At 41.4% G+C, this 21,897-nt stretch overlaps 2 long non-coding RNA genes across 3 annotated transcripts in view; one reads left to right on the forward strand and one right to left on the reverse strand.

Annotated features, from left to right (window-relative positions):
* Positions 1–21,897, forward strand: part of LOC310763989 — a 412,791-nt gene that overhangs the window by 258,995 nt on the left and 131,899 nt on the right. The gene's annotated exons all lie outside the window — the stretch shown is intronic.
* LOC310764011 lies at positions 2,275–7,841 on the reverse strand. Of its 2 annotated transcripts, XR_014548969.1 has the most exons (3): positions 7,603–7,841; positions 3,534–3,592; positions 2,275–2,447 (listed from the first exon to the last, which is right to left on the reverse strand). It is a non-coding gene; the product is annotated as an uncharacterized lncRNA (long non-coding RNA). The 2 variants fall into 2 exon arrangements; XR_014548970.1 differs by lacking the exon at positions 2,275–2,447 and having other exon boundaries at positions 3,401–3,592.

Consider the following 21,897-nt stretch of genomic DNA (forward strand, 5'->3'; position numbering starts at 1 on the left):
AACCTCTGGTGTTCATTAATCTTTGGAGCCAGACAACCTCCCAATTCTGCCAGACCCCCAAAAGGTCCCTGTCTCCTCAAAACTTTCAAGGGAGAGCCTGCTGAAGTCTTTAGGACAGGATAGCAGATCCTTACATGGATTAAGAGAAAGGAGTCATAATAGATGAGAGAGTAAAGTTGGATACTTGGCTGAGCTTCTAGCAATGAAAAGTTCAGCAAACCTTCTTCACTGTCCCACTGTACCAATCCTTTAAAGGGCTTCTTTAAAAGGGAGGAGGGGGGAATACATAAGCTATCCAAATTCTGGAGCAATCTTACCCAATTAAGCCCAGTTCAACGTTCAATAGGAGATGACTTGTATTCTATAGATTAAAAGACCCAGACAGGCAGAGAGGGGGCCAGGAGATAAGTATCTATCAATAATGAAACACGTCTGCAGATATTTATAAAGGAATCACTCTTCATAATCAAATTTATGTGTCACATTCTGCCTCTTCTGACTTTTCTAAAAATTAGAAAGTTGTGAAAGGATGAAAGCAAGGGGCAGACCCTTAATAAAATGTGTCAAAAATATTAAAATATATTTCCATAAATAAATAATAGAGAAGGAGATGCTATTAACCCAGGGCTTCAGCTTAGTCATGCCCTGTGAACTGCTGGTCATTGATATGCAAATATTTTAAATACCTTACAGAATTTCAGAGCAGGTGTTGAAATCCTTGGTACGTGTATCACTCTCCCCCACCCCTATTCCTGCTCTCCTTGAATTAACTGAATTGACTTGGCCCCGTAGAAGACTGAGGGGAGAGAAAATCAGTTAATTTTCCTTTTGAAGGAGAACCTACCTAATTAGCACTTTCTGAAACATTGTACGAACCGAGACACAGCCACCTTTTAAACTTCTCCAAATTTTGCAGTGCAGTCCTCCAACCAAGTAATATGTACAACAAAATGCATCTCCCAAGATACAGTACGAATAAAATGCATGTGTGGGTGAAAATAATATACAAAAAATGTATTGTATTAAGGAAAGTGCTCTGCAAAAACTAGGCAAAGCTGCATCAAAAAAAGGTCTATATAAGGGAAAAGTCACACTAAAATTCTGTAGAATTTTCGTAAGAAACTCTGATCAAATTGCTGTAAGGAAACCCTTGAGGAATGGCAAAATGGTGTGTAAATTAGGGTACCTGAATTTAAGATGTGAAAAATGAGAAACCACAATTGACATATTTACCCATCCCAATCATAGATTAAGCCTAATGCATATTTTCCAAGTCCTTTGGAGTATGAGGAGGAGATATTCTTCCTGCCAGGTGGACGATGGTGAAGCAGATCCTGATTTGGAAACTCAGGTGCTCAGTGCATCTGTATCCAGAAGCCAGAAACTTATTCTGAATTGCAGCACACTCGTGGATCACCAGGTTTTGTAATAAAGCTGAATCATCCAGCTGCCTAGCTTTACAAGTGCAAGACCAATACATTTTGTTGTCTGAAGTAAATGACAAGATGGCATCCTCACTCATTCCACACATCCAAATCCAACCCCACGGGCAGCTGAATCTTGCTTGGTGATGGAGTAATCTCCTTCTCTGCACCTTAAGGCTAGCTTAGAGCATGCAGTTCAAGTCACATGGTGCACACAGCTCTAATCTCAATACCTTGCCAGTGATTCCCAACATCTGCTGCTGAAGGCAACCACTCCACTCTACCTAATGGTAGGACCAGGCCTGACAAATATGAATCACATGCAGGTGGGTCATGGAAAGAGATAATCAGTTTGGTGTGGGGAATGAGGAATTAACCCACTATTACTGATGGGAAACTCATGGCCCTCCAGATGTTGTTGGACTCCAACTCCCATCATCCTTGACCACTAGCCATGCTGGCTGGGGCTGTCCAACTACGTCTGGAAGACTGCAGGTTCCCCATTCCTGCTTTAGATTATCAATGGTGTCCTGCTTTAGATTATCAATGGTGCTCATCTAACACAGACATTAGGGGTAACAAACACTTGGGACAGCTTTCAACATTGGGTCTCTCTCATCTTTCTGGAATCCTGCTCAGCTTAGCTTCCACTTTTTCCTTCCTCAAATTGCTAATCTTCATCTAAAGAATCCAGCAAATATATAGTGTTGGCACAAAGGATGTTTCTATTCAGATAAGATTTGGATTTTTACATGTCAGAGACTTGTTCCTCAGAACGTATTTCAAGAATAAAGCAGAGATGTAGAGTGGAAAAATGTGAAGGGAGAGAAATCAAAACAAAGGGGGAGGGAACCCTATGATGATGTAAAGTATCTAAGTTAACAGATTTTATCTGTTTTGGCAGCTTTCTGTATTGCATTGCTTTATCAGTCCACCATATATTTCCAAAGGCTTGGAGGAAAAGACCAAACTCCTTACACACTGATATTGTTGTCTCTTAGCCTGACATCTAGAGATAAATGTCTGGAGGGAAAGCAGTGAAAATGGAATACATTTTCTCCAGAGTACAGGCAGACCATACTTCTCCAGAAGTATCACTGGACAATTTTCTCTATACAAGTCTACCATTATAGCAAAACTGAAATATTTAGTAATGTGGTACACCAAGTGCTTATTTCCAGACATGTCTTTATCAAAAGAACTGTGCATCATATCGCTTAATGGGAGTTCAGAATGACTAAATTGTAGTGTTCGATGAAAGCTAGGAATGGAATCTAGACTAGAGAATCTGGGGAATCTATGAAAGCATTTGCAGCTGGGGTTTACTAGAGATACAAGATGCTGCGCCTTGAACTCTGTGACCGCAGTTCTTCATGGGAGGGTTCTCCCCCCCACCTCTCACACACACACCAGAATGTATCGTTTCTATACTAATGGAAGTACAAAGACCTTCGCCACCAAATGAAAAATGGGGAGCAGATGAAAGTGCCAGCTTGAAGAAGAGGAGGAAAAGAAGGTTCTGGGAGTATTATTTCCTCTCATCAAAAGGCCTCTTCTTGCCTGGAAATGATGCTCAGATCATCTTTTCCCACCAGGATGGTAAAGCATATATTCAGATCCACCCACCCCCGTGAGACAAGATACTCAAAGTACCATTCCTGCCATCATCTCTAGCATCCTCCTCTGTTTACTACACACTGCCTTTCCCACAGTAACTTGAGTTAGTAGAAGGCAGAGGAAGGCAGGATTGGGTATGAGCAAAATTGAGGCAGGGGACTTGCTAGAGGTGGGTTGAGCCTACCTTGATTTTGCTCACTGTAATACAAGCAGGGATGCTATGCATAGTTAAGAAGCCCTAATTGAATGCCTACTTCCTCCCTAGTGGAATCAGCCACTGAGTTGGGTCTCTTCCCTTGGTGATTAAAAACAAACAATTCCTTTATCCATCAACCCAAGATACCTGCTGGATACGCTGCTGTAAGAAATAAGAGCTACTTGCGTGCAATCCAGTTGTAACTAGAAGGAAGCACAGGTGTTCCCCATGCAAGTTGCCCCCCTGGCTCTTGTAAACTTTCAGAGCAATGAATCCTCTTTAAATGCCAATGTCACCTTTGTTCCACTTTGTGCCATTCCAACTGTGTGCTCGCTTCAGGATATTTCAAGGAGGCCTGCAAATAGACACAGATGCAAATGTATTCATCCAGCATTATTATTAATCTGCATCACATTAAAGGGTTTTTTTTAAAAAAATAGAAAAGACACTTGCGTGTGAGTCCGTTAATTTCTTGCTGAATCTCATTCCTGATCTGACACAAGGCAAAATACCTGTTTTGAAAAGGGACCCAAACAATATTGTTTTAGTCCTCCATCAGCAAGTGGGGTCAAACACCTTTAGGCAGTAAGGTAAAAAAGGTAGAGGACCCCTGGGCGGTTAAGTCCAGTCAAAGGCAACTATGGGGTGCAGCGCTCATCTCGCTTTTCAGGCCAATGGAGTTGGCATTTGTCCTCAGACAGCTTTCCAGGTCGTGGCGAGCATGGCTAAACCACTACTGGTGCAATGGAACGCCATGATGAGTGCCAGAGTGCATGGAAATGCCATTTACCTTCCCGCTGCAGCAGTACCTATTTATCTACTTGCACTTTGACGTGCTTTCGAACTGCTAGGTTGGCAGAAGCTGGGACAGAGCAATGGGAGCTCAGCCCATTGCGTGGATTCGAACCACCAACCTTCCGATCAGCAAGCCCAAGAGGCTCAGTGGTTTAGATCACAGCAGCAGGAGAATCATAAAATGTTTGGGTGGTATCCTACTAAACAGTTCCACTAATGCAAAGTGTTTTAGCTGTGGAATTGAACTTCCCTGCCCTCTTCTATCTCCACAAACCCCATAAATCTGTTCCAGGGTTTCTTCTAACCCTCCAGAGAAGATTTATGGGGTATGCAAGGAGATGAGAGGCTGGAGAGGGTCCATTGTGCAGCTAAAACTCCTTGCTTTAGCTGAACTCTTTAGTTGGATGCTGCCCTTTATGTCAGACTCCATGCTCCAGGAAGTCCTCAGCCAGGCACAAAATTTAGTATCCTGGCTGTTGTGGTCCCTGAGACCCCAATTGCATCTGCAAATGTTTGCAAGCAAACTGCACCCTGACTTCAGCTGGTGGCCATATTTAATGGCAACTGACAAACAAGGACCTTTAGATGACCTTTCTCTGTTTATGGAAAGGTCTTTGCAGAATGTGTTGTTGAGGGTTACCTTCCACACTTCCGGTGCATAGTGTCACAGGTCTACTTCAAAAGAATCAATACAGTCCTCAGATTTGATTATCAGCTTCAACCCTGAGCTATCAGCTATAAGCTTGCCTTCTGTGCAGGAACTGTGGCACAGAGCTTTGTGCCATATGAAAATGTCACAACTTATGGACAATTGGTGCTGTTCACATAGGAAGATGTCCAGTGAGGCAGTATATGCCATCAAAACCCACAATTTTTATGTCATAAAATCATGGCTGTGTTGTGATTCCAGAATGCCATACATCTATGATGCAGGCATATATGTGCAGAAGAAAGTAATTAAGAAATTTGATCAAACAGTGGCTGGGAGACTAAATGCACATTTAGTCTGGGAGGAATATAACAACTGACTGTTTCTTCAGCAGTGTACAACTGTGCCATGGTATTAGAAAATTAGTCAGAATATCAGTTTTCTCCCAGTTGGCACTCTGAAAATCAAATGAATCAGAAATCTCCCCAGAGTTCCTTGTCCACAGACAAGCATGGGACAAGCTTGTTTATCTGTCCTGTTCATGCAGTTCTGAAATGTGGTTGTTGTGCATAAGTGGCTCAGGTAGTAAGTGTTGTGGTTGCAAAGTTTGGGGGAAGTCCTACACAGATTAGAGCATCCTAGGACATATCAGAAGAATGCTGGGACAATGTAGGAGCAATTCTCCAATTTACCATCATAATAAATGTTGAGACTTTCTCTCTATTTCTCTTCTTTTCATGTTGACGCTATTCATATTGATGAGTAACTTGACTAGACATTTATTGTCTACCATCTCCAGCTTATACAAAATGTGATATTCTTTCTAAAGTAGACATTATTTTTTTCTGAAGTCATCTCTATAATTTCATTTTGCATGGTGGCAGTATGACGGTCTGTTCTGATATTCAATCATTTTTAGTTGGCCTACGCTAAGATAAATTAACAAAGTCTGAATGTTTTACTATGCCGGTTTTATTTAATGATTTCCAGATTCTGGAATCTGCTAAGCAATTCTTTATATATACATGTTGGTGGGTGTTTTTACATTTATAATGTGTTATTTACTGATTAATCTATTCTGATGATAGCATAAACTGAAATGGTTTCTCTGAAGCACTAGTGAGTCAAAACTTTGCTGTGTTCAAGGCCTAATCCATTGATATAGTGTATATGTAAGATCAATTATCTTACTGTGTATATTTGATCTTTTTTGGCATCAATTTTCCTCCACACACTCATTCTGGAAACGATACAGAGGCAACTTCCCAGCAGCTGACACAATCACCTTAGTAATTTTTGGGGGTGGTGAAATAGCAGAAATAATAGCAAATTTATAAGTGACAAAACCTGATAGAATAAGATTTCGGATCGTTCATTGACTTTCTAAATGTGTCACACACAGGCAACAGTGTTATTATACCATGAAGCAAATCATGCTGAACTCAGTGAGTCTTACTTCTAAATAGCACTGTTCCTTACTGAGCAGGAATTCAATATGAATGGCTTCCTTGTAAGTGCTCTTAGGATCATGGGCCTCATCACCTACAAAAAAAACTGTGAATGCAATTCTGCATCTCTTTATTAAAGAATAAATTCCACTAGCAGTAGTGAGACTTCTGAATCAAGGCTTTCAGATCTGCAGTAAGAATATGAGTAAGAATGTTGACGAAATGCCTTCGGTACTGATAGGCTACTAGACTGCCATGCTGGTAAATGAATGAAATATTTTCTTCACTTTGACAAATGGCTCAGCCTGCAATCAAGATAAAACCTGCCGTTGCTAATATAAATCATTAAGTGTAAAACACTATGAGGAGGGCAGGAGGAGAAGACCTTTGAATATCTATCTATCATCTATCTATCTATCTATCTATCATCTATCTATCTATCTATCTATCTATCTATCTATCTATCTATCATCTATCTATCTAGAGACTGGGCTCATTTCTTCCTGTGAAGTTTCATCAAGTCTAACACACAATACAGCCCCCGCTGGATGCATAGAGATTCTGAAATGCCCCCTAGCAAAACAGTGTACCTTATGGGAAACAGAATAGTTAACTCTGTGCTTAGAGTCATAGCATGGCATCAAGGAAACATCATATGTCACATGTGTATTGATAGCACAACTCCCTCTTGGCAATAAAAAACAGGGAGACAGCCTTAGCAGAATAAATCCATGAATAGGGGAACTAAAGCTCTGAACTGCTTGCATTCTGGAAGGAGGCCAAGAAACTCGGACATAGATCATTGGTACTCATCTGGCAGCACTAAATACTTTTTTCTTTGAATCTCAGACTGGAACTGAATCCTTTAACCACAGAAAGACCTTTTGCGTAGTCCCAACATCCTGAGACTGATCGTCAGGCCCCCTATTGTATTGGACAATGTTGGCAGGAAAAGAAAGTAAGGAAATGACGGGGAATGCTCCAATTGCTGGGTCCAGTATTGATATACATAGAAGAACTACAGACTGGAGGCCATTGACTTGATGATAATCTTGGTGGTTTATAAGAAATCAACAAAATCAATTGCTAATTTGGAAATAAAGAGTTATAATTATCTTGATCTTTCCACTAATAATTTTAATTAATTGTAATAGTCTAAAGGATTTAGCTTTGTACCTTGTTTTATAATGTGAACATTTTGTAATACCTTGCCAGGGGTAGGTAAGGGAGACAAAGTGGACAGGTAACAATTCTTGTTACTATAGAGGTGGAATGTTGTGGTATATAGTTCAGGACACAACAGCTGTGCATCATTTTCCTGCCCAACAGTTTCCTTATTGACACAATACTCTTACACGGTGCTAGATTAATCTCTGGCAACTATTCATTTATTTAGTTAGAATCCAAGCCAACCTCAATGGATTTTAAAGATTCTTACTAAACTGAGGGGTTCTTTGTCCTGAGTTCCAATACCTTGGCCTTGCAGAGTTTTCTGCAAGAACTTGCTGTTAGAGGAGTAGATTCAGAAGACAGAGGTGGCACACTTCTTTGATTTATTATATTCAGCATAAATGCATTAGCCAACACACTACATTGCTGCAGGAAAAAACATGAAAGCAAACTGAAGCATTGTGGAATGAATGATGAGAGTTGTTCAATAGAGGAAACATTACTCACAGCTTCTTGGGGTGACAGTATGGGAGGCCTTTCGGAGAAAAAGATAGGAAAAAAATAGGGAAGTGGGAAAAAGAAATCCAGTGTCAGCAGTTGATCTGGCTGTGGTAAAAGACATCACAGTTCCCAAGTCATTGGCAATTGAAGCATTTTACTATCAAAATGCCATTGAGTTTTTCTTCTTCTTTATATACTGTGAATTACTTTTGAGTTTCTGGAAACCAAGTGATAATTCTACACTCACAAAAACTTTCCTTTTCAACTCTGTCTGAGTTACATCAACATTCTTCATTCTTCAACACGTAATACCATTGGCTTAAACTTAATCCTACATTTGCTGACTTCCAGTTACCAGGTTAAAATAGTTATAATCAGCTGGACTGTGTATAAAGTGACCAAGCTCTCATTAACAGTTTTATTTCCGGTTGTCAAAGCTAAAGCAATAAAGATAAAACTTTCAAAGTTTGATGGGCTTTTATAATACCTGAATACTTAGCACTAAGGAAGTCCAAGTGCAGTCCAATCCCCAACAGTAGGCCAGGATGGTGGCACTCACCTGACCTCCCAACGTCCACGTTGCAGCGGCTTACTGGAAGGTAAACGAGGAGGTGAAAGCTGTGGTGAGGTCACTATGGTGCAAACACACCAGTAGAACAACCAGATGGATTCAGCTGGTGCATTTGTACCATGCCAACCTCCTCACTCCTCCCCCTTCTACCTCACAGTAAGTGGCAGTGATGTGGTTGGCAGGAGGTCAGGTGAGCACCACCAGCCTTCTCACCTCTACTGCCAATCTCATACAGTGGTACCTTGGTTCTCGAACTCAATCCATTCTGGGAGTCTGTTCAACTCCTGGAACCATTTGAAAACCAAGACGTGGCTTCCAATTGGCTGCAGGAGCTTCCTGCACTCAAGCGGAAGCCGTGTCGGATGTTCGGCTTCTGAAAAATGTTTGCAAACCAGAACACTTATTTCTGGGTTTGCCGCGTTCAGAAGCTGATTTGTTCGGCTACTAAGCCATTTGAGATCCAAGGTACAACTGTATTTCTCTTGGTTTGCAACTGAGGGATCAAGTGTGTGTGTGTGTGTGTGTGTGTGTGTGTGTGTGTGTGTGTGTTTGTCAATTTGGCCCAGAAGCCTTTCACTGGAGATTCCCAAACTAGCAGATTGAGTGTTAAACCCAGCAATTGTGAATCAAATATCCATTCAGTCATGGAATCACGAGAAACAAAGTATTCTCTTTCTGCTCACTTTATCATCTGTGGAATGTGAAAAATTACAGCAACATGACAGACATGTTAAGCTGCTTCTGAAGACAAGTAGTGGGTGGTGGTGGTGAGTAGGATTCTATTAACTTTAAACTCCCCAGGAACTGTTCTTTGTAGTGTATCTATCAAGTTAGAGAAGTATGGTTTTATTTGTTCAGCAACCAAGCCATTTGAGAACCAAGGTACAACTGTACATGTTTATTTGGAAATGATTGCTCCTATATTCAATGGCTCTTACAGTTAAATATTTGGAAGAACACAACCTTAGTAAGACTTTCCAGTTAGATCATTGAGGTTGTTTCCCTAAAACATAATCTAGAGGAGTTCCCTGCCAAATGTCAAAGCATTGTTTATACATCACTGTAATCAATAGCAATGACTTCCAGGAATTGAACATAATTAAATTAGCAATGTATAGACTTCGGTCTTCAGTTGTTTGTGAGGGAAAACGTAGCACTCAAGATGTCAATGTTATAATAACTCACCCTGGGAGGGGGGAGAATTGACTTGTTTTTCTCCTTTGGGAAGTTTTCAACATTACATTATTATGGCAGACATTGTGTCTAAGAATGAGTGCTGGGTTGGATTCCTTCCCTGCGTGTTAATTGCTGAGGTCACAAAAGATGACATCAGAGTCAGTCGGAAGTGACCAATCAGGGAAGGGCCATGGATGAGAGGTAGAGCACAGGCTTTTCATGCAAACATTTCGTTGGTTCAATATCTGGCATCTTCAGACAGATTTGGGGACTGTTTCTGTCTGAAACTCTGACTCGCTATGGTTGAGTCACAGTATGCTCTACCGCAAGGTTGTGTGACACCATTACATTATATTTTTAACAAGCCAGCTTCAGTCCTCTATGTACCATATATGCTCAGGGCATGTCTCTGAGCAAGTCTGCAGACTACCTCTCATTGTTCAGAGAATAAGCTCTTCTGGAACGCCTGTGGCTGAGAAAAATTCTCAGAAATGTGGTGCCAAGTCATGGTTTGCCAACCTTTGTGAGGCTGTGGGCAAATTTGCAAACTAGGGTAACTTGTGAGCACCATAGACACACACACAGTGAAGCCAAGAAACCTATTTCTATTGACTTTAGTAGAACACTTCTTTCAAATCTATTTTCAGCGGGGGGCGGGGAACACTGTGAGCACCTGGGAAGGCCTCTGTGGACACTCTGCTTCCCAGTGTGACTCTGACTATATTCTAGAGACTATCTCCTGTCTGTCTGATAAAGCTGGATCAGTCTAGCATATTTTAGCCAGTACAAGGAGTCAAGTGTGTGATTTTGTACTGTTTAGTCAAGACCAAGAATAGCCCACCCAAGCTATTCAGGAGAGCAAAGAAGATTAGATCAGAACAATTCAAGAAAAAGACTAACTAGTGAAGGCTTAAGGGTAAGCAAAACAGAAAGGAGGGATTGAGAATGGATGATGGTGCTACAGTGGAGTGGAACTTCAGCTTCTAAGGAGGAGGAACAGGGGGGTCTGCAGTAAAACTGAGGAAGGCAGGCAAAGAGAAGGGGGCAACTTGCCATTTCACTGTAAAATGGATGAAGCAAAGCAAAGGGGTTGAAACCATTGTTACATGCGTCTCTAGGAACCTTAGGGTGCATGTATTTCACTCACAACCCTTAAACTCTTAATCCCTCTGCACCAGAGATAGGGAAACCTATGGCCATCCAGATGCTATTGGACTACAACTCCCATCATTCCTGAACATTAACCATGCAGACTGGGACCAATGGGAGCTGGAGTCCAACAATATCCAGAGCCGATTTCTCATCCCTGAGCTACAATGTAAGTCTCACTATGCTGCATCAATAGATGGCACAAGGAATAGATGGCAATGCTCATATGTGGGCATCTAAGCTTGGGTGAGCATGTTTAATCAAGTACAGTGGTACCTCGGGTTAAGTACTTAATTTGTTCCGGAGGTCCGTTCTTAACCTGAAACTGTTCTTAACCTGAAGCACCACTTTAGCTAATGGGGCCTCCTGCTGCCGCTGCGCCGCCAGAGCACGATTTCTGTTCTCATCCTGAAGCAAAGTTCTTAACCCGAGGTACTATTTCTGGGTTAGTGGAGTCTGTAACCTGAAGCGTATGTAACCTGAAGCATATGTAACCCAAGGTACCACTGTATAAGAGAAGGTGGAATACAGAACCTAAAGTTAATGGTGGACTCTTTCCTGCATGGGTTTATTTTTAAAAAGAGACTAGAGAAACATCAGCCAGGTGCAGTTTCAGACCAGGGAATCCTGTTTTTACTACTGCTTAGCTGCGGTGGCCCATGAAATCTCTTCTTATTCTATGAATACTTCCTTCTGTTCCTTCCTCCCTGATCCCAGGTAGGGTATCTTTGCTGCCCCTTCTCGCTTCCCTCTGAATTATTCTAGCATTGCCCTGGAGACATCATTATGAATTCAATTCGCTCCACAGTTCTGGGTCAAAGGATACCCAGAAGGATTATGCTGCCTCAAAGGTTTAGGAATCCTTGTTTTCTTTCTGCCCTCCATTCCACATGGTATCCTTCTGGATTAAAAGAAATGGTTAAAAATTAAAAAGCAGCGCTTGTAGCTGAAAAACACCTTCTTTGGAGGTGCTGTATGAATTCCAACAATGCAGCTGATGTATTTTGCATTTGAAAACAATGTACTGCGTTTCTCAGCTTGCATATAGGGGTGTGTGTGTGATAGGTAGCAAAGGATGTTTTTGTTATACAGTTACTGCTAAACCTGTTAAAATAATAACAGCAATGGATCATGATTCACAATATTGTCAGGCAGGAATTGCAAGGCATCTACATCTAAATTCTAAAGTGATGCTGTCGCTGAAAACCTCTAACTAGCAAAAAAAAGTGGGGGGGGAGGGAATGCGGTTTGCATGACAAATCCAAGTTTGCAGAATATATTTCATGGGGATTTCAGCAGTGCTGTGGCAGCAGAAGAAGCCCTCTATCGTTTCTTTTAAGTCTGTGTTTCAACTCTTCACTTAGATCATTCTTGCATCAGTTCTCCATTTCATAAATCTTCAACACAAATCCATACACTTGAAAATACATGTTCATTTAGGTTGCTTTGAAATTTACCTCTGACTTTAAATCAAATTTTTATTATAAGGCCTGAATGTAAGGCCAACCTTCCTGTAACTGCAGCCACCTGAAAATCAGGGTCAGTTCATTACATGGCACTATACAGATAAAAAAATTGCTCAGGCTTCTGAGTCACTGTTGGAAAAGTAATGTCTGAAGCATGCCCTAAAATGAACCCTTAGATATGACCATGGATGAAATCCTCAAGGGCATGTTTCAGATGTCATGTGTTGAGCAGAGACAGGGCATCACACTCTTATGCCAGGCCACATCTTCCCCTTATTAAACATTTTCTCTCCTGGCTGCTATTAAAGGAAACCTCTTGTGCCCTTCACTCTATCTCAGGCTCAGCTACTATCAAGTAACTTGCTAGCTCAGTCCACATTTAAAGGCAAACCTACCTAATTTGCACTTTCGAAAACAACATGCACACTGGAAAACAGCCATCCATTGAAAGCCACACTGAATTTTGCAATGCAGTTATCCATCTAACTAAAAATGAATGTATTATGGGATTGTTTCATAAAATGCAGATGTAAGGGAATACAGCATGCAAAAATGCACTATAATATGCTTTGCCAAAATATGTATATGATAAAATGCTTTGCAAAATGGGTGTATTAGGCTAAAGTGCATACAAAAATATGTCTTATTTGGAGAAATTCACACTAAAATGCTGACAAATTTTCATGAGGACTTTAAAAAAAAAATGTAAACTGAAGTGGAAATACAAAGATCTGAATGTTAAGATTTGAAAAAAGAGAAATGGAGAGAAATAGAAATGGTTCACCCATCTCTAATGCTTGCAGACCTTTGGAGAGAGAAAACAACATGGCAGAGGGCTGCACTGTGGGGTTTAGGCCTGGATCTCACATGGTATCTGCCAAGGACACCCAGACCTCCTCTGGTTCAACTGAACAGGAGGTGAGACTGTTGCTAGGGAACAGAGCCTCTTCGCTTCTTATTCTCAGGCATTTGGAGGCTGAGTAAATGCCCCTCTCCACCACTTTCAAGTTTCTGCCTGTTTTACTCATACTGGTCTTGAGGAAAGTGGCTGGGAGCAGAAAGAAAGGCTGCTTTGAAGTTCTCAGAGATTACTGTGGGTTCTTTTCCACCCCACCCCCCAAAGTGCTGTAGCAATTGCAGTAATTCAGAGATGTTTCCTTGCAAGAAACATTGGGATGGGAGTACTGGAGACGCTCTCCAGAGAATGATGTAAGGGAGTGAGCCTGGCTGGCTGAGAGGGTTCCAGAAGAAAACTAGTGTCTGTGGTAATTGATATTTAAAAAGACCACCATGTTAACTCTCATATCAAGATACCAAATCCAGATTTATTACAAGTGCCAAGGGGCCAAGCCACTGCTTATATAGTAATAGTTTATCATTTGTGCCCCGTCCATCTGGCTGGGTTGCCCCAGCCACTCTGGGTGGCTCCCAACAGAATATTAAAAGCACAATAAAACATCAAACATTAAAAACTTCCCTAAACAGGGCTGCCTTCAGATGTCTTCTAAAAGTCAGATAGTTGTTCATTTCCTTGACATCTGATGCGAGGGCGTTCCACAGGGCGGGCGCCACCACTGAGAAGGCCCTCTGCATGGTTCCCTGTAACTTCGCTTCTCGCAGGGAGGGAACCGCCAGAAGGCCCTTGGAGCTGGACCTCAGTGTCCGGGCAGAACGATGGGGGTAGAGACGCTCCTTCAGGTATACTGGGCCGAGGCTGTTCACTTTTCCAGCCACATATGATGGTATATTTTACAGATATATTTTATTATTTATTGTTATATTGGTGGTGGTTGTAAACTGCTTCACTGCTTTCCAGAGAGTAAGGCAGTCTGGAAATAGTTTTCTAATTAAATAAATAAACTGAGCAAGCAAAAAATAATAATAATATTAGCAGCCACCAAAAAGTCCTGAAGCCACAGACTTAATTGAACTGCATTGCATTTAGCTTCAGCACGCTCAAGAATGGTGTTTGCCTCATAGCAGGCTTTTTGAGAAGCTCTCTGATCTTGACAGGCACCACACAGGCGTATTTCATTGTGCCTCTTGGCTCCGAACACTTTGGGCCAAAATGGACAATGCACATTGAAAGAATCACCGTTTGGCAATAATAGCACTTGGACACATATCACTGTTATGCATTCCCCGTTTCTTAGCCAGTGGGCCCAATGTGACAGCACTCTCGTTTATTACAATTATATCCTCCTTTTCTCCAAAGAGTTTAGGAGGAGGAGGTATTTACTGTTGGGGGCACTGGGCAGGATTAATCTAACTGGTGCACTAGCAGAAGACTGCACAAGGATCCTTGTAGTGCAGTGAGGCTTCTCCCCATATTCAACTCCTAGCAAACTACCTTAAAGCCACTCTGGAGTGTCATAAGCACATGGAGGGGAGCAGTCGTTCCATCTGGTAAGCAGAAAAACTTTTGCTGGTGGAACAGCTATATTAACATGACCTTGAATTCCACCCTATATAGCTCTGAATGGCAGTTGCTGAAAATCACAGGTGGGGAGAATGTTGTGCTCAACTTCTCCTTGCTGGCTTCCCATGGGCATCTAGTTGGCCACCAAGATAACGGAGAACTGGACCATACAGGTCTTTGGCCTGATCCAACAGGACTCTTATGTTCTTAGATGATTTCTCCCTTCCATTTTTTACCCCCCCCCCCACCCAAACAACCCTATGAGGTTTGAGCTCATGCACCAGTACAGAGAAATCTTTGCATGGGTGTAATTTTGGGTGCATAAGCAATGTGAACCAGGCCTTTCTCCTTTTTCTTCTTCAGGTACCTAGGAGTGGCAACCAGTACCACACTTTGAATGCCTTCATATTCTAGGCATGAATTACAGAGAAAATACCAGAGCAACTCCTTTCCCTTCCCCCCATGCCCCCGCTCCTTTATTACATATCAGCAGAGAACCTGGGCAACCTGTTACAGAATGTCAGTCACGGATGTGCAAGCAAAATCTTTCTCCACCTGCGCTAGAGGTGAAGGAAGAGTCACTGGAGGAAAATGTGAGAGGTAGACTAAATTCATAATTAAAAGGGAATTTCATGTCACCGAATACAAAGTGACAGAGTATTTCTGACAGTAACAAGATCTGAAGACCATGAAGCTGGTACTAATAAGACAGCAGTAGCTGGAGTCTTTAAGCAGGCTGCATCTCTCAGAAAACTGTTGAAACCAGCATCTTCAGAAAGTCAGCAACCAGTGACAAAGCTGTAGTGGTAAAGTGCATTTAATGAGCCTGGCTGCTGTTTCTCTGATGTCTCAGCATATTGCTTTAATTCTGGAAGATTATTTTTTTTGTTTCGGGGGGCAGGGTAGGAGGGAAGAACACAACATAGTTCAAATGCAGATCACTGTCGCGTGTAATCATTTTTTACTTCCGCAAAGCTGTGGTGAAAGTTGAAAAGTTCAGTGCACTTCTTAACAGAGTCGTACCTAGGGTTTCTTGTGCCCTTAGCAAAAAGCTGTATTTCACCTCCCTTCCGCTAAAAAAACAAAACACTTTACCACAATAATCACATTGGAAACTACTACATGTTAGGTGACCCAAGTACTTGAAGCATCCGGAGTAAGGGTAAGACAAAGAGTAGGGGGTGAGCATGCCTTTGATATTTAGAACTTTGACAGTATTTTATAGCTGATGTAAAAGGTGTTTATTATCTTATTATCCCGCTTGGACTACTGCAATGCTCTCTGTGTGGGGCTACCTTTGAAGGTGACTTGGAAACTACAATTAATCCAGAATGCAGCAGCTAGACTGGTGACTGGGAGCAGCTGCCAAGACCATATAACACAAGTCCTGAAAGACCTATATTGGCTCCCAGTACATTTTTGAGCACAATTCAAAGTGTTGGTGCTGACCTTTAAAGCCCTAAATGGCCTCGGCCCAGTATACGGGAAGGAGCGTCTCCATGCCCATTGTTCAGCCCAGACACTGAGGTCGAGCTCCAAGGGCCTTCTGGCAATTCACACACTGCGAGAAATGAAACTACAGAGAACCGGGCAGAGGACCTTCTCAGTAGTGGCGCCCACCCTGTGGAATGCCCTTCCATCAGATGTTAAGGAGATGAGTAATTATATAACATTTAGGAAATGTCTGAAGGCAGCCCTGTATAGGGAACCTTTTTAAGGTTTCATGTTTTGCTGTGTTTTTATATATGCTGGAAGCCACCTAGAGTGGCTGGGGCAACCCAGCCAGATGGGTGGGGTACAAATAAGTTGTTGTTGTTGTTGTTAGACAATATCTGAAAGGTGACGTGTGACTATGTTTAGTTATTTGACAGCCTGTGATAGATGACAGACACTGGGTTTCAATGACACTTGACCTCCTGAAATTTCATACTTAAGGGCTTCCAAAATCAAAACAGTCAATAGATGCCAAAATGGCTAATTGCACAAACCTACTCAGATGTAGGTTGCATTGCATATAATGGAGCTGGCTTCCAGGTTGAAGATTTCAGCCCAAAGTAGTCAAATTGAATTTTGAAGTTAAATTTCACATTAAAAATTAGGAGGAGTCTGATGAGTCTTAAGACGAACAAATTGTATTATGGCATATGCTAATATGGAGTAGAACCAGCTACATCAAATGCTAATGCCACAAAAGAATTTGTTAGTCTTTAAGGTGTCACAAGATTCATTGTTTTTGCCACAACAGACCTCACACGCCCACCTCTCTAGAAATTGGTGGATTAAAAATTATACTTCTGAATGCCAAAGGAAGTAACCCCATCCTTATGGGGTGGCCACCTAGATGAACCCATGATTGGGATGGATTTGCATCTGTACTTCTGGAGGGTGGATAAGGGCAGGAGTCATCTCCACCCTCAAGGACAATCTGCACCTTCCTCTAAGATGGAGATACCCAAGGTGGGCTACATCTCCCATCCAGCATGGCCAATGGGAAGGGATTAATGGTCCTAAGTTAGTCATAGGTCTGCTCTGAGTAAAATATGTTGGCTACCTTTGTTCGTACCCACCTCTCAGAATTTGCTTCCTGCATTCCTATTTAGTTTCCCCTGTGTTGACATGATTTAGATCTGAAAAGTTCTTGATGCTAGTTAGAACCAAAAGTACCACAGCTTGGACTTGCAGGAATCCATGCACTTGGTAAATCCCACCAATTACAGCACAACTTATCACTGTCTGAATGCCTAGTCAGGCTCCTGACAACAAGTAATTACATCAGCTAGTATACTAATGATGTTACAAACACAGCTTTAAAAAGGTGCATATATGAGACTTGTGTCGGGTTGTCTCATTTTAATTCCTCTATTCCCTTAGGTTACTTCCCATCAATCAGTATTGGTCATCAAGTACAGGTAAATTCAGTTTCTGGAGTGAAGCCCAGAACATTCAACTCCAATCCTTCCTAACGAAAGAGTGTTAAAATACTTTACTGCACTATTTATTTCTCAGGACTTTGAAGTAATTACTTGAGAAGACAAGATGATCTCATTATTCAGCTGACTCTATCTCTCACTTTATTTGCCCAGCTAACAATTTCTCTGCTTTATTTTCTCATTCATAATAATTGACCCGGCAAAGAATATGGCTATCTCAACTGACCTGGCACTTATCAGTGTCTTCTGAGAGAACTCTGGGGTAAAAAATGAGGAGTGTGGGTCCTGTAAAAGTATCTATTATGATGTGCTGAGATAATCTACACTTATTGGTGACTTCCTTTTAATCTCTCAGTTATGTTCTTTGAATACAGGCGTCTATCTTTCATGCATCTCGTAGGCATCCCAAAAGAGGGAAAGTAGCTTTGACTACACTATGACTGGAAAATAAAACTTTTGATATACTGCTTATAGTCAGTTTTTACTACAATTTAAGGAAGGGCTATAGCTCAGTGGCAGAGTATCTGCCTTACATGGATAACAGTTTACATTCAATTCATGGCATCAGATACAACCCATGGCATCTTCAAGTACAGCTGGGGAAACTTCCTTACCTGAACCCCTTCCTTACCTGAACCCCTGACAGCTGCTGCCAGTGAGTGTGGATATCTCTGTATCTGCACAGTCATATGAACCATTTAGGTTAAAATGCAGAGCATGAATAACAAAGAAGAAAAACAGGCACTGCAGAATTTATCCAGTTCACCTGGGCATTTTACGCAGAAGAATGGCTCATCTCCGTTCCTACTGCAATGCCATATAATAACTGGGCCAACGGCCTTTTAATTTAATACCCTGATAGGTAGGGAAAGCTACAACTGCCTTGGGTATAATAGAAATGAACAACTGCACATGGGTGCTGCAATTTTCAAATTTAGGTGCATATTTAGATTATATACTCCATTTAGAATCACATTGTAAGTGGATACTTAAATTATTTAATATGTTCCAATGTATTCCCCTTTAATGTCCAAATAAATTTTCTCCATATATATATTTTGGGGGGGGGGTTCAAGTTTGACCATGCTTATGGTCAGTTAGCGTTTTTCACAATCACCTTAAAATGTTCCTAGCAGTTACTTTATACCAAGTTGGGTTTAAGGTAATATCACAGTAGCATCTGCATATAACAGCAGTTGTTATAATTTTTTGGGAGGGGTCCCCCTTAAAGTCCTGGGTACCAGATTTTCCCACTCCACCCCCTAATTTCTAGAGCTAGTAAATGCAGGCAATTGCTGGGTGCTTTAAGTATTCGCCTGGGTGCAAGACAGCTTAGCAATGTAGAAATGCAAACTGAATCAGCTTCCTGGCCAGGACAAGAAGGTAATGGGTGATTGACACAAACAGTTACCCTGTGCTTGGCAGCAGAGGAGTGCAAGCCCCTCCTCCCATGAGGGGATGGTGAGCTGAGACAAAGGCCAGGTTTAGGATTTCAGTGTTTGATTATGAAAGCTGGAAGAAGGGAGGCTGCCAGGGTGACAGGGGACATGATGTCACATGGGGGGAGGTGTCCATTTAAAACAGGGTTGAAGGAAGGGGGGATAACTCCACGCATGCTGTCTGGGAGAGGCTGCACTAAGAACCCAGGGAGCATGGCTGGCTTCTGCTCTGAACCCAAGCTTGCTGAAGCCATGAGGGAAGCAACAAGAGACACTCTTGGGATGTAATGTTCTGCACTCCTTCCACCTCAACTTGGGTGTAAATATGTGTAAATAAACCATGTTTCTTAAAGACACTACAGTCTCTGCCATGCCCCACTCCAAAGGGACAGAAACCCTGGTTAAGTGCCAAGACTTTGCTTGGCAGAGATTGGAATCAATGTTGAAATTAAATGATGAACATCAAATTATTGGTGTGTCTTGGAGCTGAAGTCTTGTCTTAAAGTGTGTTTGCAAGGAAGGTTTATGGCACATACCATAACACAGCCAAGTTGTTTGTTTGTTCAATATACATTTGAACACCTCTTCATATTCCATAACTGAATCCTGTGTGACGGTTCCAGAGATCAAGGTGTTCATCTATGTCTGGATACAAATGGGCACCATTTTGATTCAAGGCAGTGGATGAAACCGTTTGAAATTGTGCCAAATTTAACCATTGCTTTCAAAACTGCATTTATTTGTTTGGTTTCTTGGAATTCCCAAGCAAAGACAGATACAAGGGCTGCTACTTTCAAATAATTAACCATTCTCAAGCAAAGATTAACCTTTGTGTCACCACAAGTCAATAGTCCCTGTTACTGTGGCAGAGACTATGCTATTCCAGTAGCAGCTACAGTGGCAACAATGGCAAAGAACTGCCTTGTATCATGGGAAGATCTGAAACAGAATGGAACCAGTGTGGTATGAAAATCGGGAGCTTTAAAGCAAGGCTCCAATAATGTATGAGGAAGTTAATCTTTCACTTCCCGCTTCTGACAGGCTAGGTTATCATGTCTGTAAAACACATTATGGACCATTTTACCAACGCACCAAACCACTGATGGCCTCTAAAAAGACACACTAGTAATAACAGAGATAGTGAATCTTTCCTGGCTTTCCCCCCAGCATTCCGTGTAATTCTTCTTTCTTGCTAGAGCATTACCTAGAAAATACTTATTACTTTTCTATACACTCATCTTCATCTTCTCTATCAGGCTCAGTTAGTGTATTTCTTCCAAGACGATCTCCGCTCAGACTTCAGATGAGGTTGCCTTATTACTCCGGCAAAGGGGGAGACAGCTTTGTTCTGCAAAGCACATTAAGGACTATTTAGGTAGGGAAAGGGGACTGCTTCTGGGTGGGAGGCAAAGGAACGGGAAAAGCTGGAAGGCTGGACTCATTGAGATTATTTCTGCTATTAGGGAGTGCTGATAACCTCTTATTCAATTTTCTCATCTGCAAAGTGAAAAAGATAATGCATCTCCAACCCATCATAGCTGAAATCATTGTGTTCAAAAAAAGCACAAATAAAAGTACTGCTTGAAGAACAAGCACTGTTGTTCTGATTATTTTTTTTTATAAAAGCAAATGCATTCTGAAGCTGTTAGTGCAAGGATTTATTATCTGAAAGGATAGGCCTAAAATTCAGAGGTGGATCTGAATTTACTAAAGGACCTGGCATCATAACACTGGAATTCATTATATTGGGCTAGTGCTGAAAGGTGGTTCTGTTCCAGATCTGACATCTTCATCAAGACTGATCCTACTGGCTATGTGACATAGCACCAGGGACTCAGCTAGACTGGTGAAGAAAAAGCAATTTATATGTGTTGTATGTGCCATATAACATGGTGCTACCAGATCGTGATGTGGAGTCCCATTTTTCTCTACCTGTTTTCCCTTTTTAAATTTACAATACTTTAAACTGAAATGCGTTTTTGATGTGTCTAGATCCAGCCCAGGATGCCAATGGTAGTAACATGTGTACTGTTGTGGATGTTAGAGTCGTCCAGCAGAATCCCTGATCGGGACCTTGTGTAGAAATAAATGAGCTTTCTACCCCAAGGATGAGTTTCAAAGCTTTACTTCAGAACAGACTTAAAACTAGCTACATAAAGATAAACATTTTTGAGAACAAAATACAAAGTGACACATTGCACTCAAGTAGCAGGCAATGTGGTTCAGTCCCTTGTTCTGTTCTAAGGTGTTCTGGGGATGAAGCAGAAGAACAGAAGCCTCTTTCACAGGGGAAGAAAACTTTTGAGACACTGGAGAACAGGTTTCAGCACAACTGCAGATTACAACATATTTTAAAGGATTAAAGCTCTGATCGAAGTAGAGGGGGAAAGAGTTGAATCAGATAAATGAAACACTGAGATGCTGTCTACAAGAATTGCAAAGCTAGCATTGAGAGCCACAACAGTAAAGTTCTTTCTTTTCTAAAATATTAATTTTAGCGTTTGTAAACGCTAGCAAATAAATTGGAGCAGAGTTTAATGTTAGGTCTGGAGGGCACAAATAAATGTAGCAGTAGCAGGCATCTTCATACGTTGCACTGAACAGAAATACAAGCTGTTTTTACACATATACAAGTCTTTGTGTGAAGGAGTATATGTTCATTGATTTGTACAGCTCAGCGCGAGAGGTAGGGTATAAATAAATATATAATATAAATAATAATGATTATTTCTGTGCACAGGTACACAGATTGTACACTTATTGAATATAGCATGTGATAATATATACATGTAGGAATTAAAAGTTGCCAGAGCAAGCCTTTTTTATATCCAAATAGAAAAATGTTTCCTATATTTACTAAATATATGAAATGTACAGAGATATTTTTTCTTAACCTCAAACCAGGCAGGCATTCACAAACCCATATATCTGAATAGACATCGCTGAA

This window comes from Podarcis filfolensis, assembly GCF_964270895.1.
Source record: "Podarcis filfolensis genome assembly, chromosome: 5".
NCBI lineage: Eukaryota > Metazoa > Chordata > Lepidosauria > Squamata > Lacertidae > Podarcis > Podarcis filfolensis.